At 44.0% G+C, this 13,354-nt stretch overlaps 1 long non-coding RNA gene across 1 annotated transcript in view; it reads right to left on the minus strand.

Annotated features, from left to right (window-relative positions):
• The window catches only part of LOC143646004 (uncharacterized), a 7,444-nt gene extending 4,856 nt beyond the window's left edge, over positions 1–2,588 (minus strand). Inside the window, exon 1 of the long non-coding RNA XR_013157217.1 lies at positions 2,322–2,588. This is a non-coding gene — a long non-coding RNA (uncharacterized LOC143646004). The remainder of the gene's footprint in view (positions 1–2,321) is intronic.
• Between the last annotated feature and the right edge of the window lie 10,766 nt (positions 2,589–13,354).

Genomic DNA, 13,354 nt, shown 5'->3' on the forward strand with positions numbered 1-13,354 from the left:
CCATGGTAGTTGAAAGAATTCCGAAAATCAGTATTGGAAAATCAGTGTAATAAGATCGCATTTTAGCTTCATTTCGTTTAATGCGGGATAGCTACCCTGCTCTCCAACACTGCTTTGACACTATGGAAATTTAACCCCAAAGTCCCTAGTGTGAAGGGAGTGAAATACAAAGAGGAACTCATGCCTTGACCTTATTTTGTGAGAAAGTGTATCTTGGAGGAACCCAGACTTAGTTCTATTTGGAAGGATTCACAAATCCCATTTTAGAAATCAAGTCAATTAGCGCCACCTGGAGCTTCCCTGCTCTTCTTTGAGTGATAAAGAGCATCCAAACAATGTTCTCCCAAGGTGCTATTTGAGAGCTGTCAGAAAGGTGTTTCGGCAAGGCAGGCGAAACAGCAGCAGTGCAAGATACATTGCAGTGACGTGAGGGCAAACAGCATCTTGATAAATCTCACTTCTGCTGTTTGAACGTATGCTTTAGGGTTAGGGTTAGGGTGAGTGTTAGGGCTTGGACTAGGGTTAGGGTTAGGATTAGGGTTAGGGTTAGGTTTAGTGTTAGGGTTAGGGTTAGGGCTAGGGTTAGGGTTAGGGTTAGGGTTAGGGTTAGGGTTAGGGTTAGGATCTTTAAGGGAAAGAATGTGATACAGACACATCATTCGCCTTCCTGCTCTTATTTGAGTGAAAACCTCTATTTCAGTTTCAAAGGCACCTAGATGTACAAGGAATGAGGAGCACATTCAGTTCAGAAAGGTAAGAGCAAAGGAAGTCCTTTAGCCTTCTTGGTGTGACTGGTATGAATAACAGCAACATGGGCAATGAGTCACTTCATGGCAGTTACAAGAACCCAGAAAATCATTTTTGGAAAATCAGTGAAATGGGTCCAATAGCAGCTTCATTTCATTTGATGGGGGATCGCTGCCTGCATTCGAGCACTCCTTTGACAATATGGAAATTTAACCCCAAAGTCCCCTGTGTGAAGGAAGTCAAATGGAAAGAAGACCTCATTCCCTGCCCTCATTTTGTGAGAAAGTGTATCTTGGAGAAACCCAGACTTAGTTCTATTTGGAAGGATTCACAAATCCCACTTTAGAAATCAAGTCACTTAGTGCCACCTGGAGCTTCCCTGCTCTTCTTTGAGGGATAAAGAGCATCTAAACAATGTTCTCACATAGTGCTATGTGAAAGCTGTCAGAAAGGTGTTTCGGCAAGGCAGACGAAACAGCAGCACTACAAGATACGTTGCAGTGAAGTGAGGGCAAACAACATTTCGCTAAATCTCACTTCTGCTGTTTGAACGTGTGCTTTAGGGTTAGGGTTAGGGTGAGTGTTAGGGCTTGGGCTAGGGTTAGGGTTGGGAATAGGGTTAGGGTTAGGATTAGGGTTAGGGTTAGGGTTAGTGTTAGGGTGAGGGCTAGGGTTAGGGTTAGGGTTAGGGTTAGGGCTAGGGTTAGGGTTAGGATCTTTAAGGGAAAGAATGTGAGACAGACACATCATTCGCCTTCCTGCTCTTATTTGAGTGTAAACCTCTATTTCAGTTTAAAAGGCACGTACATGTACACGGAATAGGAGGACATTCAGTTCAGAAAGTTAAGAGGAAAGAAGTCCTTTAGACTTCTTGCTGTGACTGGTATGAATAACAGCAGCATGGCTTATGAGTCACTTCATAGCAGTTGAAAGAACCCAGATAATCAGTTTGGGATATCAGTGAAATAGATCCAGCAGTAGCTTCATTTCGTTTAATGCGGGATAGCTACACTGCTTTCAAACACAACTTTGACACTATAAATTTAACCCCAAAGTCCCCAGTGTGAAGGGAGTGAAATGGAAAGAGGACCTCATGCCTTGCCCTTATTTTGTGAGAAAGTGTATCTTGGAGAAACCCAGACTTAGTTCTCTTTGAAAGGATCCACAAATCCGATTCTAGAAATCAAGTCAATTGGCGCCACCTGGAACTTCCCTGCTCTTCTTTGTGTGATAAAGAGCATCTGAACAATGATCTCACATAGTGCTATTTGAAAGTTAGCAGAAAGGTGTTTCGGAAAACAGACGAAACAGCAGCAGTGCAAGATAGGCTTCAGTGAACTGAGGGCAAAGAACATCTTGCTAAATCTCACTTACTGCTGTTTGAACGTGTGCTTTAGGGCTTGGGGTAGAGTTAGCGTAAGGGTTAGGGTTAGGGTTAAGGCTAGGGTTAGGGTTAGGGTTAGGGTTAAGGCTAGGGTTAGGGTTAGGGTTAAGGCTAGGGTTTGGGTTAGGGTTAGGGTTAGGGTTAGCATCTTTAAGGGAAAGAATGTGAGACAGACACATCATTCGCCTACCTGCTCTTATTTGAGTGAAAACTTCTGTTTCACTTTAAATGGCACCTAGTTGTATACGGAATGAGGAGGTCATTCAGTTCAGGAAGTTAACAGAAAAGGAAGTCCTTTAACCTTCTTGTTGTGACTGGCCTGTAAAACAGTAGCATGGGCAAAGAGTCATTCCATGGTAGTTGAAAGAATTCCGAAAATCAGTATTGGAAAATCAGTGTAATAAGATCGCATTTTAGCTTCATTTCGTTTAATGCGGGATAGCTACCCTGCTTTCCAACACTGTTTTGACACTATGGAAATTTAACCCCAAAGTCCCTAGTGTGAAGGGAGTGAAATGGAAAGAGGACCTCATGCCTTGCCCTTATTTTGTGAGAAAGTGTATCTTGGAGAAACCCAGACTTAGTTCTATTTGGAAGGATTCACAAATCCCATTTTAGAAATCAAGTCAATTAGCGCCACCTGGAGCTTCCCTGCTCTTCTTTGAGTGATAAAGAGCATCCAAACAATGTTCTCCCAAGGTGCTATTTGAGAGCTGTCAGAAAGGTGTTTCAGCAAGGCAGGCGAAACAGCAGCAGTGCAAGATACATTGCAGTGACGTGAGGGCAAACAGCATCTCGCTAAATCTCACTTCTGCTGTTTGAACGTATGCTTTAGGGTTAGGGTTAGGGTGAGTGTTAGGGCTTGGACTAGGGTTAGGGTTAGGATTAGGGTTAGGGTTAGGGTTAGTGTTAGGGTTAGGGTTAGGGCTAGGCTTAGGGTTAGGGTTAGGGTTAGGGTTAGGGTTAGGATCTTTAAGGGAAAGAATGTGATACAGACACATCATTCGCCTTCCTGCTCTTATTTGAGTGAAAACCTCTATTTCAGTTTCAAAGGCACGTAGATGTACAAGGAATGAGGAGCACATTCAGTTCAGAAAGGTAAGAGCAAAGGAAGTCCTTTAACCTTCTTGGTGTGACTGGTATGAATAACAGCAACATGGGCAATGAGTCACTTCATGGCAGTTACAAGAACCCAGAAAATCATTTTTGGAAAATCAGTGAAATGGGTCCAATAGCAGCTTCGTTTCATTTGATGGGGGATCGCTGCCTGCATTCGAGCACTCCTTTGACAGTATGGAAATTTAACCCCAAAGTCCCCTGTGTGAAGGAAGTCAAATGGAAAGAAGACCTCATTCCCTGCCCTCATTTTGTGAGAAAGTGTATCTTGGAGAAACCCAGACTTAGTTCTATTTGGAAGGATTCACAAATCCCACTTTAGAAATCAAGTCACTTAGTGCCACCTGGAGCTTCCCTGCTCTTCTTTGAGGGATAAAGAGCATCTAAACAATGTTCTCACATAGTGCTATGTGAAAGCTGTCAGAAAGGTGTTTCGGCAAGGCAGACGAAACAGCAGCAGTACAAGATACGTTGCAGTGAAGTGAGGGCAAACAACATTTCGCTAAATCTCACTTCTGCTGTTTGAACGTGTGCTTTAGGGTTAGGGTTAGGGTGAGTGTTAGGGCTTGGGCTAGGGTTAGGGTTGGGAATAGGGTTAGGGTTAGGATTAGGGTTAGGGTTAGGGTTAGTGTTAGGGTGAGGGCTAGGGTTAGGGTTAGGGTTAGGGTTAGGGCTAGGGTTAGGGTTAGGATCTTTAAGGGAAAGAATGTGAGACAGACACATCATTCGCCTTCCTGCTCTTATTTGAGTTTAAACCTCTATTTCAGTTTAAAAGGCACGTACATGTACACGGAATAGGAGGACATTCAGTTCAGAAAGTTAAGAGGAAAGGAAGTCCTTTAGACTTCTTGCTGTGACTGGTATGAATAACAGCAGCATGGCTTATGAGTCACTTCATAGCAGTTGAAAGAACCCAGATAATCAGTTTGGGATATCAGTGAAATAGATCCAGCAGTAGCTTCATTTCGTTTAATGCGGGATAGCTACACTGCTTTCAAACACAACTTTGACACTATAAATTTAACCCCAAAGTCCCCAGTGTGAAGGGAGTGAAATGGAAAGAGGACCTCATGCCTTGCCCTCATTTTGTGAGAAAGTGTATCTTGGAGAAACCCAGACTTAGTTCTCTTTGAAAGGATCCACAAATCCGATTCTAGAAATCAAGTCAATTGGCGCCACCTGGAACTTCCCTGCTCTTCTTTGTGTGATAAAGAGCATCTGAACAATGATCTCACATAGTGCTATTTGAAAGTTAGCAGAAAGGTGTTTCGGAAAACAGACGAAACAGCAGCAGTGCAAGATAGGCTTCAGTGAACTGAGGGCAAAGAACATCTTGCTAAATCTCACTTACTGCTGTTTGAACGTGTGCTTTAGGGCTTGGGGTAGAGTTAGGGTAAGGGTTAGGGTTAGGGTTAAGGCTAGGGTTAGGGTTAGGTTTAGGGTTAAGGCTAGGGTTAGGGTTAGGGTTAAGGCTAGGGTTTGGGTTAGAGTTAGGTTTAGGGTTAGCATCTTTAAGGGAAAGAATGTGAGACAGACACATCATTCGCCTACCTGCTCTTATTTGAGTGAAAACTTCTGTTTCACTTTAAATGGCACCTATTTGTATATCGAATGAGGAGGTCATTCAGTTCAGGAAGTTAACAGGAAAGGAAGTCCTTTAACCTTCTTGTTGTGACTGGCCTGTAAAACAGTAGCATGGGCAAAGAGTCATTCCATGGTAGTTGAAAGAATTCCGAAAATCAGTATTGGAAAATCAGTGTAATAAGATCGCATTTTAGCTTCATTTCGTTTAATGCGGGATAGCTACCCTGCTTTCCAACACTGTTTTGACACTATGGAAATTTAACCCCAAAGTCCCTAGTGTGAAGGGAGTGAAATGGAAAGAGGACCTCATGCCTTGCCCTTATTTTGTGAGAAAGTGTATCTTGGAGAAACCCAGACTTAGTTCTCTTTGAAAGGATCCACAAATCCGATTCTAGAAATCAAGTCAATTGGCGCCACCTGGAACTTCCCTGCTCTTCTTTGTGTGATAAAGAGCATCTGAACAATGATCTCACATAGTGCTATTTGAAAGTTAGCAGAAAGGTGTTTCGGAAAACAGACGAAACAGCAGCAGTGCAAGATAGGCTTCAGTGAACTGAGGGCAAAGAACATCTTGCTAAATCTCACTTACTGCTGTTTGAACGTGTGCTTTAGGGCTTGGGGTAGAGTTAGGGTAAGGGTTAGGGTTAGGGTTAAGGCTAGGGTTAGGGTTAGGGTTAGGGTTAAGGCTAGGGTTAGGGTTAGGGTTAAGGCTAGGGTTTGGGTTAGAGTTAGGTTTAGGGTTAGCATCTTTAAGGGAAAGAATGTGAGACAGACACATCATTCGCCTACCTGCTCTTATTTGAGTGAAAACTTCTGTTTCACTTTAAATGGCACCTAATTGTATACGGAATGAGGAGGTCATTCAGTTCAGGAAGTTAACAGGAAAGGAAGTCCTTTAACCTTCTTGTGACTGGCCTGTAAAACAGTAGCATGGGCAAAGAGTCATTCCATGGTAGTTGAAAGAATTCCGAAAATCAGTATTGGAAAATCAGTGTAATAAGATCGCATTTTACCTTCATTTCGTTTAATGCGGGATAGCTACCCTGCTTTCCAACACTGTTTTGACACTATGGAAATTTAACCCCAAAGTCCCTAGTGTGAAGGGAGTGAAATGGAAAGAGGACCTCATGCCTTGCCCTTATTTTGTGAGAAAGTGTATCTTGGAGAAACCCAGACTTAGTTCTATTTGGAAGGATTCACAAATCCCATTTTAGAAATCAAGTCAATTAGCGCCACCTGGAGCTTCCCTGCTCTTCTTTGAGTGATAAAGAACATCCAAACAATGTTCTCCCAAGGTGCTATTTGAGAGCTGTCAGAAAGGTGTTTCGGCAAGGCAGGCGAAACAGCAGCAGTGCAAGATACATTGCAGTGACGTGAGGGCAAACAGCATCTTGCTAAATCTCACTTCTGCTGTTTGAACGTATGCTTTAGGGTTAGGGTTAGGGTGAGTGTTAGGGCTTGGACTAGGGTTAGGGTTAGGATTAGTGTTAGGGTTAGGTTTAGTGTTAGGGTTAGGGTTAGGGCTAGGGTTAGGGTTAGGCTTAGGTTTAGGGTTAGGGTTAGGGTTAGGATCTTTAAGGGAAAGAATGTGATACAGACACATCATTCGCCTTCCTGCTCTTATTTGAGTGAAAACCTCTATTTCAGTTTCAAAGGCACGTAGATGTCCAAGGAATGAGGAGCACTTTCAGTTCAGAAAGGTAAGAGCAAAGGAAGTCCTTTAACCTTCTTGGTGTGACTGGTATGAATAACAGCAACATGGGCAATGAGTCACTTCATGGCAGTTACAAGAACCCAGAAAATCATTTTTGGAAAATCAGTGAAATGGGTCCAATAGCAGCTTCATTTCATTTGATGGGGAATCGCTGCCTGCATTCGAGCACTCCTTTGACAATATGGAAATTTAACCACAAAGTCCCCTGTGTGAAGGAAGTCAAATGGAAAGAAGACCTCATTCCCTGCCCTCATTTTGTGAGAAAGTGTACCTTCGAGAAACCCAGACTTAGTTCTATTTGGAAGGATTCACAAATCCCACATTAGAAATCAAGTCACTTAGTGCCACCTGGAGCTTCCCTGCTCTTCTTTGAGGGATAAAGTGCATCTAAACATTGTTCTCACATAGTGCTATGTGAAAGCTGTCAGAAAGGTGTTTCGGCAAGGCAGACGAAACAGCAGCAGTACAAGACACGTTGCAGTGAAGTGAGGGCAAACAACATTTCGCTAAATCTCACTTCTGCTGTTTGAGCGGGTGCTTTAGGGTTAGGGTTAGGGTGAGTGTTAGGGCTTGGGCTAGGGTTAGGGTTGGGAATAGGGTTAGGGTTAGGATTAGGGTTAGGGTTAGGGTTAGTGTTAGGGTGAGGGCTAGGGTTAGGGTTAGGGTTAGGGTTAGGGCTAGGGTTAGGGTTAGGATCTTTAAGGGAAAGAATGTGAGACAGACACATCATTCGCCTTCCTGCTCTTATTTGAGTGTAAACCTCTATTTCAGTTTAAAAGGCACGTCCATGTACACGGAATAGGAGGACATTCAGTTCAGAAAGTTCAGAGGAAAGGAAGTCCTTTAGACTTCTTGCTGTTACTGGTATGAATAACAGCAGCATGGCTTATGAGTCACTTCATAGCAGATGAAAGAACCCAGATAATCAGTTTGGGATATCAGTGAAATAGATCCAGCAGTAGCTTCATTTCGTTTAATGCGGGATAGCTACACTGCTTTCAAACACAACTTTGACACTATAAATTTAACCCCAAAGTCCCCAGTGTGAAGGGAGTGAAATGGAAAGAGGACCTCATGCCTTGCCCTTATTTTGTGAGAAAGTGTATCTTGGAGAAACCCAGACTTAGTTCTCTTTGAAAGGATCCACAAATCCGATTCTAGAAATCAAGTCAATTGGCGCCACCTGGAACTTCCCTGCTCTTCTTTGTGTGATAAAGAGCATCTGAACAATGATCTCACATAGTGCTATTTGAAAGTTAGCAGAAAGGTGTTTCAGAAAACAGACGAAACAGCAGCAGTGCAAGATAGGCTTCAGTGAACTGAGGGCAAAGAACATCTTGCTAAATCTCACTTACTGCTGTTTGAACGTGTGCTTTAGGGCTTGGGTTAGGGTTAGGGTTAGGGTTAGGGTTAGGGTTAGGGTTAAGGCTAGGGTTAGGGTTAGGGTTAGGGTTAAGGCTAGGGTTAGGGTTAGGGTTAAGGCTAGGGTTTGGGTTAGGGTTAGGTTTAGGGTTAGCATCTTTAAGGGAAAGAATGTGAGACAGACACATCATTCGCCTACCTGCTCTTATTTGAGTGAAAACTTCTGTTTCACTTTAAATGGCACCTAGTTGTATATGGAATGAGGAGGTCATTCAGTTCAGGAAGTTAACAGAAAAGGAAGTCCTTTAACCTTCTTGTTGTGACTGGCCTGTAAAACAGTAGCATGGGCAAAGAGTCATTCCATGGTAGTTGAAAGAATTCCGAAAATCAGTATTGGAAAATCAGTGTAATAAGATCGCATTTTAGCTTCATTTCGTTTAATGCGGGATAGCTACCCTGCTTTCCAACACTGTTTTGACACTATGGAAATTTAACCCCAAAGTGCCTAGTGTGAAGGGTGTGAAATGGAAAGAGGACCTCATGCCTTGCCCTTATTTTGTGAGAAAGTTTATCTTGGAGAAACCCAGACTTAGTTCTCTTTGGAAGGATTCACAAATCCCATTTTAGAAATCAAGTCAATTAGCGCCACGTGGAGCGTCCCTGCTCTTCTTTGAGTGATAAAGAGCATCCAAACAATGTTCTCCCAAGGTGCTATTTGAGAGCTGTCAGAAAGGTGTTTCGGCAAGGCAGGCGAAACAGCAGCAGTGCAAGATACATTGCAGTGACGTGAGGGCAAACAGCATCTCGCTAAATCTCACTTCTGCTGTTTGAACGTATGCTTTAGGGTTAGGGTTAGGGTGAGTGTTAGGGCTTGGACTAGGGTTAGGGTTAGGATAAGGGTTAGGGGTAGGGTTAGTGTTAGGGTTAGGGTTAGGGCTAGGGTTAGGGTTAGGGTTAGGGTAAGGGTTAGGGTTAGGGTTAGGATCTTTAAGGGAAAGAATGTGATACAGACACATCATTCGCCTTCCTGCTCTTATTTGAGTGAAAACCTCTATTTCAGTTTCAAAGGCACTTAGATGTACAAGGAATGAGGAGCACATTCAGTTCAGAAAGCTAAGAGCAAAGGAAGTCCTTTAACTTTCTTGGTGTGACTGGTATGAATAACAGCAACATGGGCAATGAGTCACTTCATGGCAGTTACAAGAACCCAGAAAATCATTTTTGGAAAATCAGTGAAATGGGTCCAATAGCAGCTTCATTTCATTTGATGGGGGTTCGCTGCCTGCATTCGAGCACTCCTTTGACAGTATGGAAATTTAACCCCAAAGTCCCCTGTGTGAAGGAAGTCAAATGGAAAGAAGACCTCATTCCCTGCCCTCATTTTGTGAGAAAGTGTATCTTGGAGAAACCCAGACTTAGTTCTATTTGGAAGGATTCACAAATCCCATTTTAGAAATCAAGTCACTTAGTGCCACCTGGAGCTTCCCTGCTCTTCTTTGAGGGATAAAGAGCATCTAAACAATGTTCTCACATAGTGCTATGTGAAAGCTGTCAGAAAGGTGTTTCGGCAAGGCAGATGAAACAGCAGCAGTACTAGATACGTTGCAGTGAAGTGAGGGCAAACAACATTTCGCTAAATCTCACTTCTGCTGTTTGAACGTGTGCTTTAGGGTTAGGGTTAGGGTGAGTGTTAGGGCTTGGGCTAGGGTTAGGGTTGGGAATAGGGTTAGGGTTAGGATTAGGGTTAGGGTTAGGGTTAGCGTTAGGGTTAGGGCTAGGGTTAGGGTTAGGATCTTTAAGGGAAAGAATGTGAGACAGACACATCATTCGCCTTCCTGCTCTTATTTGAGTGTAAACCTCTATTTCAGTTTAAAAGGCACGTACATGTACACGGAACAGGAGAACATTCACTTCAGATAGTTAAGAGGAAAGGAAGTCCTTTAAATGTAATCAACCTGCCACCATGTAGCTGACTGGTCACCTCGGGGAATGGTGCCATATCAGGGGCTGAATGTGGGTCTCTGCTGCTGGCAGATTGGGCACTCAGCAGTGGCTGTAGCCAGGTTAGCCTTGGTGAGTGGAAGTCCATGTTGCTGAGCCCATGCATAACCTCCATCCCTACCACCATGACCACTTTGTTCATGAGCCCATTGGGCAATAACAGGAGTTGCTGGGGAAAGAGGCTGACTGTTATGCATAGAACGGGTCATCTTATCCACTTGATTATTAAAATCTTCCTCTGCTGAAGTCACCCTCTGGTGTGCATTCACATGGGACACAATTATCTTCATGTTTTTAGCCCACTCAGAAAGGTCTATCCACATACTTCTTCCCCAGACCTCTTTGTCACCAATTTTCCAATTATAGTCTTTCCAAGTCACTGACCATCCAGTCAAACCATTAGCAACAGCCCATGAGTCAGTATACAAACGCACCTCTGGCCAGTTTTCCTTCCAAGCAAAATGAACAACCAGGTGCACTGCTCGAAGTTCTGCCCACTGGGAGGATTTCCCCTCACCACTGTGCTTCAAGGACACCCCAGAAAGGGGTTGTAATGCTGCAGCTGTCCACTTTCGGGTGGTACCTGCATATCGTGCTGAACCATCTGTAAACCAGGCCCAAGTTTTCTCTTCCTCAGTCAATTCACTGTAAGGAACTCCCCAAGAGGCCATAGCTCTGGTCAGGGAAAGAGAAGGTAATGTGGCAGCAGGAGTGGAAACCATGGGCATTTGTGCCACTTCTTCATGTAACTTACTTGTGCCTTCAGGACCTGCTCTGGCTCTATCTCGTGTACACCATTTCCACTTTACAATAGAGTGCTGCTGTGCACGCCCAACTTTATGGCTTGGTGGGTCAGACAACACCCAACTCATGATAGGCAACTCAGGTCTCATGGTAACTTGGTGGCCCATGGTTAAGCATTCAGTCTCTACTAAGGCCCAGTAGCAGGCCAAAAGCTGTTACTCAAAAGGAGAGTACTTATCTGCAGCAGATGGTAAGGCTTTGCTCCAAAATCCTAAGGGTCTGAGTTGTGATTCTCCTATAGGGGCCTGCCAAAGTCTCCAGACAGCATCTCTATTTGTCACTGACACTTCCAGCACCATTGGATCTGCTGGATCATATGGCCCAAGTGGCAGAGCAGCTTGCACAGCAGCCTGGACCTGTCACAGAGCCTCCTCTTGTTCAGGTCCCCACTCAAAATTAGCAGCTTTTCTGGTCACTCGATAAATGGGCCAGAGTAGCACACCCAAATGAGGAATATGTTGTCGCCAAAATCCAAAAAGACCCACTAGGCATTGTGCCTCTTTTTTGGTTGTGGGTGGGGCCAAATGCAGCAATTTATCCTTCACCTTAGAAGGGATATCTCGACATGCCCCACACCACTGGACACCTAGAAATTTTACTGAGTTGGAAGGCCCCTGTATTTTTGTTGGATTTATCTCCCATCCTCTGACACGCAAATGCCTTACCAGTAAATCTAGAGTAGTTGCTACTTCTTGCTCACTAGGTCCAATCAACATGATATCATCAATATAATGGACCAGTGTGATGTCTTGTGGGAGGGAGAAATGATCAAGGTCTCTGCGAACAAGATTATGACATAGGGCTGGAGAGTTGATATACCCCTGAGTTAGGACAGTGAAAGTATGTTGCTGACCTTTCCAGCTGAAAGCAAACTGTTTCTGGTGGTCCTTACTAATAGCTATTGAGAAAAAAGCATTTGCCAGATCAATAGCTGCATACCAGGTACCAGGGGATGTATTGATTTGCTCAAGCAATGATACTGCATCTGGAACAGCAGCTGCAATTGGAGTTACCACCTGGTTGAGTTTATGATAATCCACTGTCATTCTCCAAGACCCATCTGTTTTCTGCACAGGCCAAATAGGAGAGTTGAATGGGGATGTGGTGGGAATCACCACCCTGCATCTTTCAAGTCCTTAAGAGTGGCAGTAATCTCTGAAATCCCTCCAGGAATACGGTATTGCTTTTGATTTACTATTTTGCTTGGTAGGGGCAGTTCTAGTGGCTTCCACTTGGCCTTTCCCACCATAATAGCCCTCACTGCACGAGTCAGAGAACCAACGTGGGGATTCTGCCTGTTGCTCAGTATGTCTATGCCAATTATACATTCCGGAACTGGGGAAATAACTACAGGATGGGTCCGGGGGCCCACTGGACCCACTGTGAGATGGACCTGAGCTAAAACTCCATTGATCACCTGGCCTCCATAAGCCCCCACTCTGACTGGTGGTCCAGAGTGACGTTTTGGGTCCCCTGGAATTAATGTCACTTCTGAACCAGTGTCTAATAATCCCTGAAATATCTGATCATTTCCTTTTCCCCAATGCACAGTTACCCTGGTAAAAGGCCGTTGGTCTCCTTGGGGAAGACTTAGAGGAAGGTTAACAGTATAAATTTGTGGCAGTGTAACAGGTTTCTTCCCCATAGGGATCTGGCCTCCCCTTCATTCAAGGGGCTCAGGGTCTGTAAACTGTTTCAAGTCTGGAAATTGGTTAAGGGGCTGTGACTCTGTGTTTTTGTAATTCAGGTTAGACTTCTCTTCCCTTGACCTAGAACTCTTTTGTTTATACAGCTCCAACAAGAATTTAGTAGGCTGCCCTTCTATTGTATTTCTAGGCACCCCATGATTTACTAGCCAATGCCACAAATCTCTGCGTGGATGCCTCCTTTGAGTTTGTTGCCTATTATAATACCCACGTCCACCCTGTCTTTGGTGATTAAGTGCTGCCACCTGGCTTCTGCCAACTCGGGATCCTGTCATCCCCATTGTGTTTAAGGATTCCAGCTCAGTGACAGCAGTTCCTACAGTAATATCTGACCTACAGAGAAGTGCAACCACAGAGCTCTTGAGGGATGATGGTGCTAGTCTCACAAATTTATTTCTCACTGTTCTGGTAAAAGGTGCATCCTCTGGACATTCCTGGGGTGTAAGAGCAGGCTTTGCATGATAAATCCACTCTAACATCCCAATCTCTCTAAGCCTCTGGATCCCTTCATCTACATTATACCAGGGCAGTTCTGGCATTTCAACCTCAGGTAATGTTGGCCACCTTTTGATCCATGTTTCAACCAACCACCCAAACAAGCTGTTAACACCTTTTCTAACTGCTCTAGCTATAACATTGAATGCAGAATCTCTGCTTAGTGGGCCCATATCAATAAATTCAGCCTGATCCAGCCTTATATTCCTCCCACCATTATCCCACACTCTTAAAATCCATTGCCACACATATTCCCTTGATTTCTGTCTATATAAATTGGAAAACTCACACAGTTCTTTTGGAGTATAGCATACCTCCTCATGTGTGATACTTTGTACCTCACCTTTAGGGGCCTGTTGGGACTTTAGTCTAGTTATAGGTCTAGAAGAAATGAGGGGTGGTGGGGGTGGGTCATGAAAAGAATTAGAAATATCTTCCAAG

This window comes from Tamandua tetradactyla, chromosome 9 (genome assembly GCF_023851605.1).
Source record: "Tamandua tetradactyla isolate mTamTet1 chromosome 9, mTamTet1.pri, whole genome shotgun sequence".
In the NCBI taxonomy this organism is placed as follows: Eukaryota; Metazoa; Chordata; class Mammalia; order Pilosa; family Myrmecophagidae; genus Tamandua; species Tamandua tetradactyla.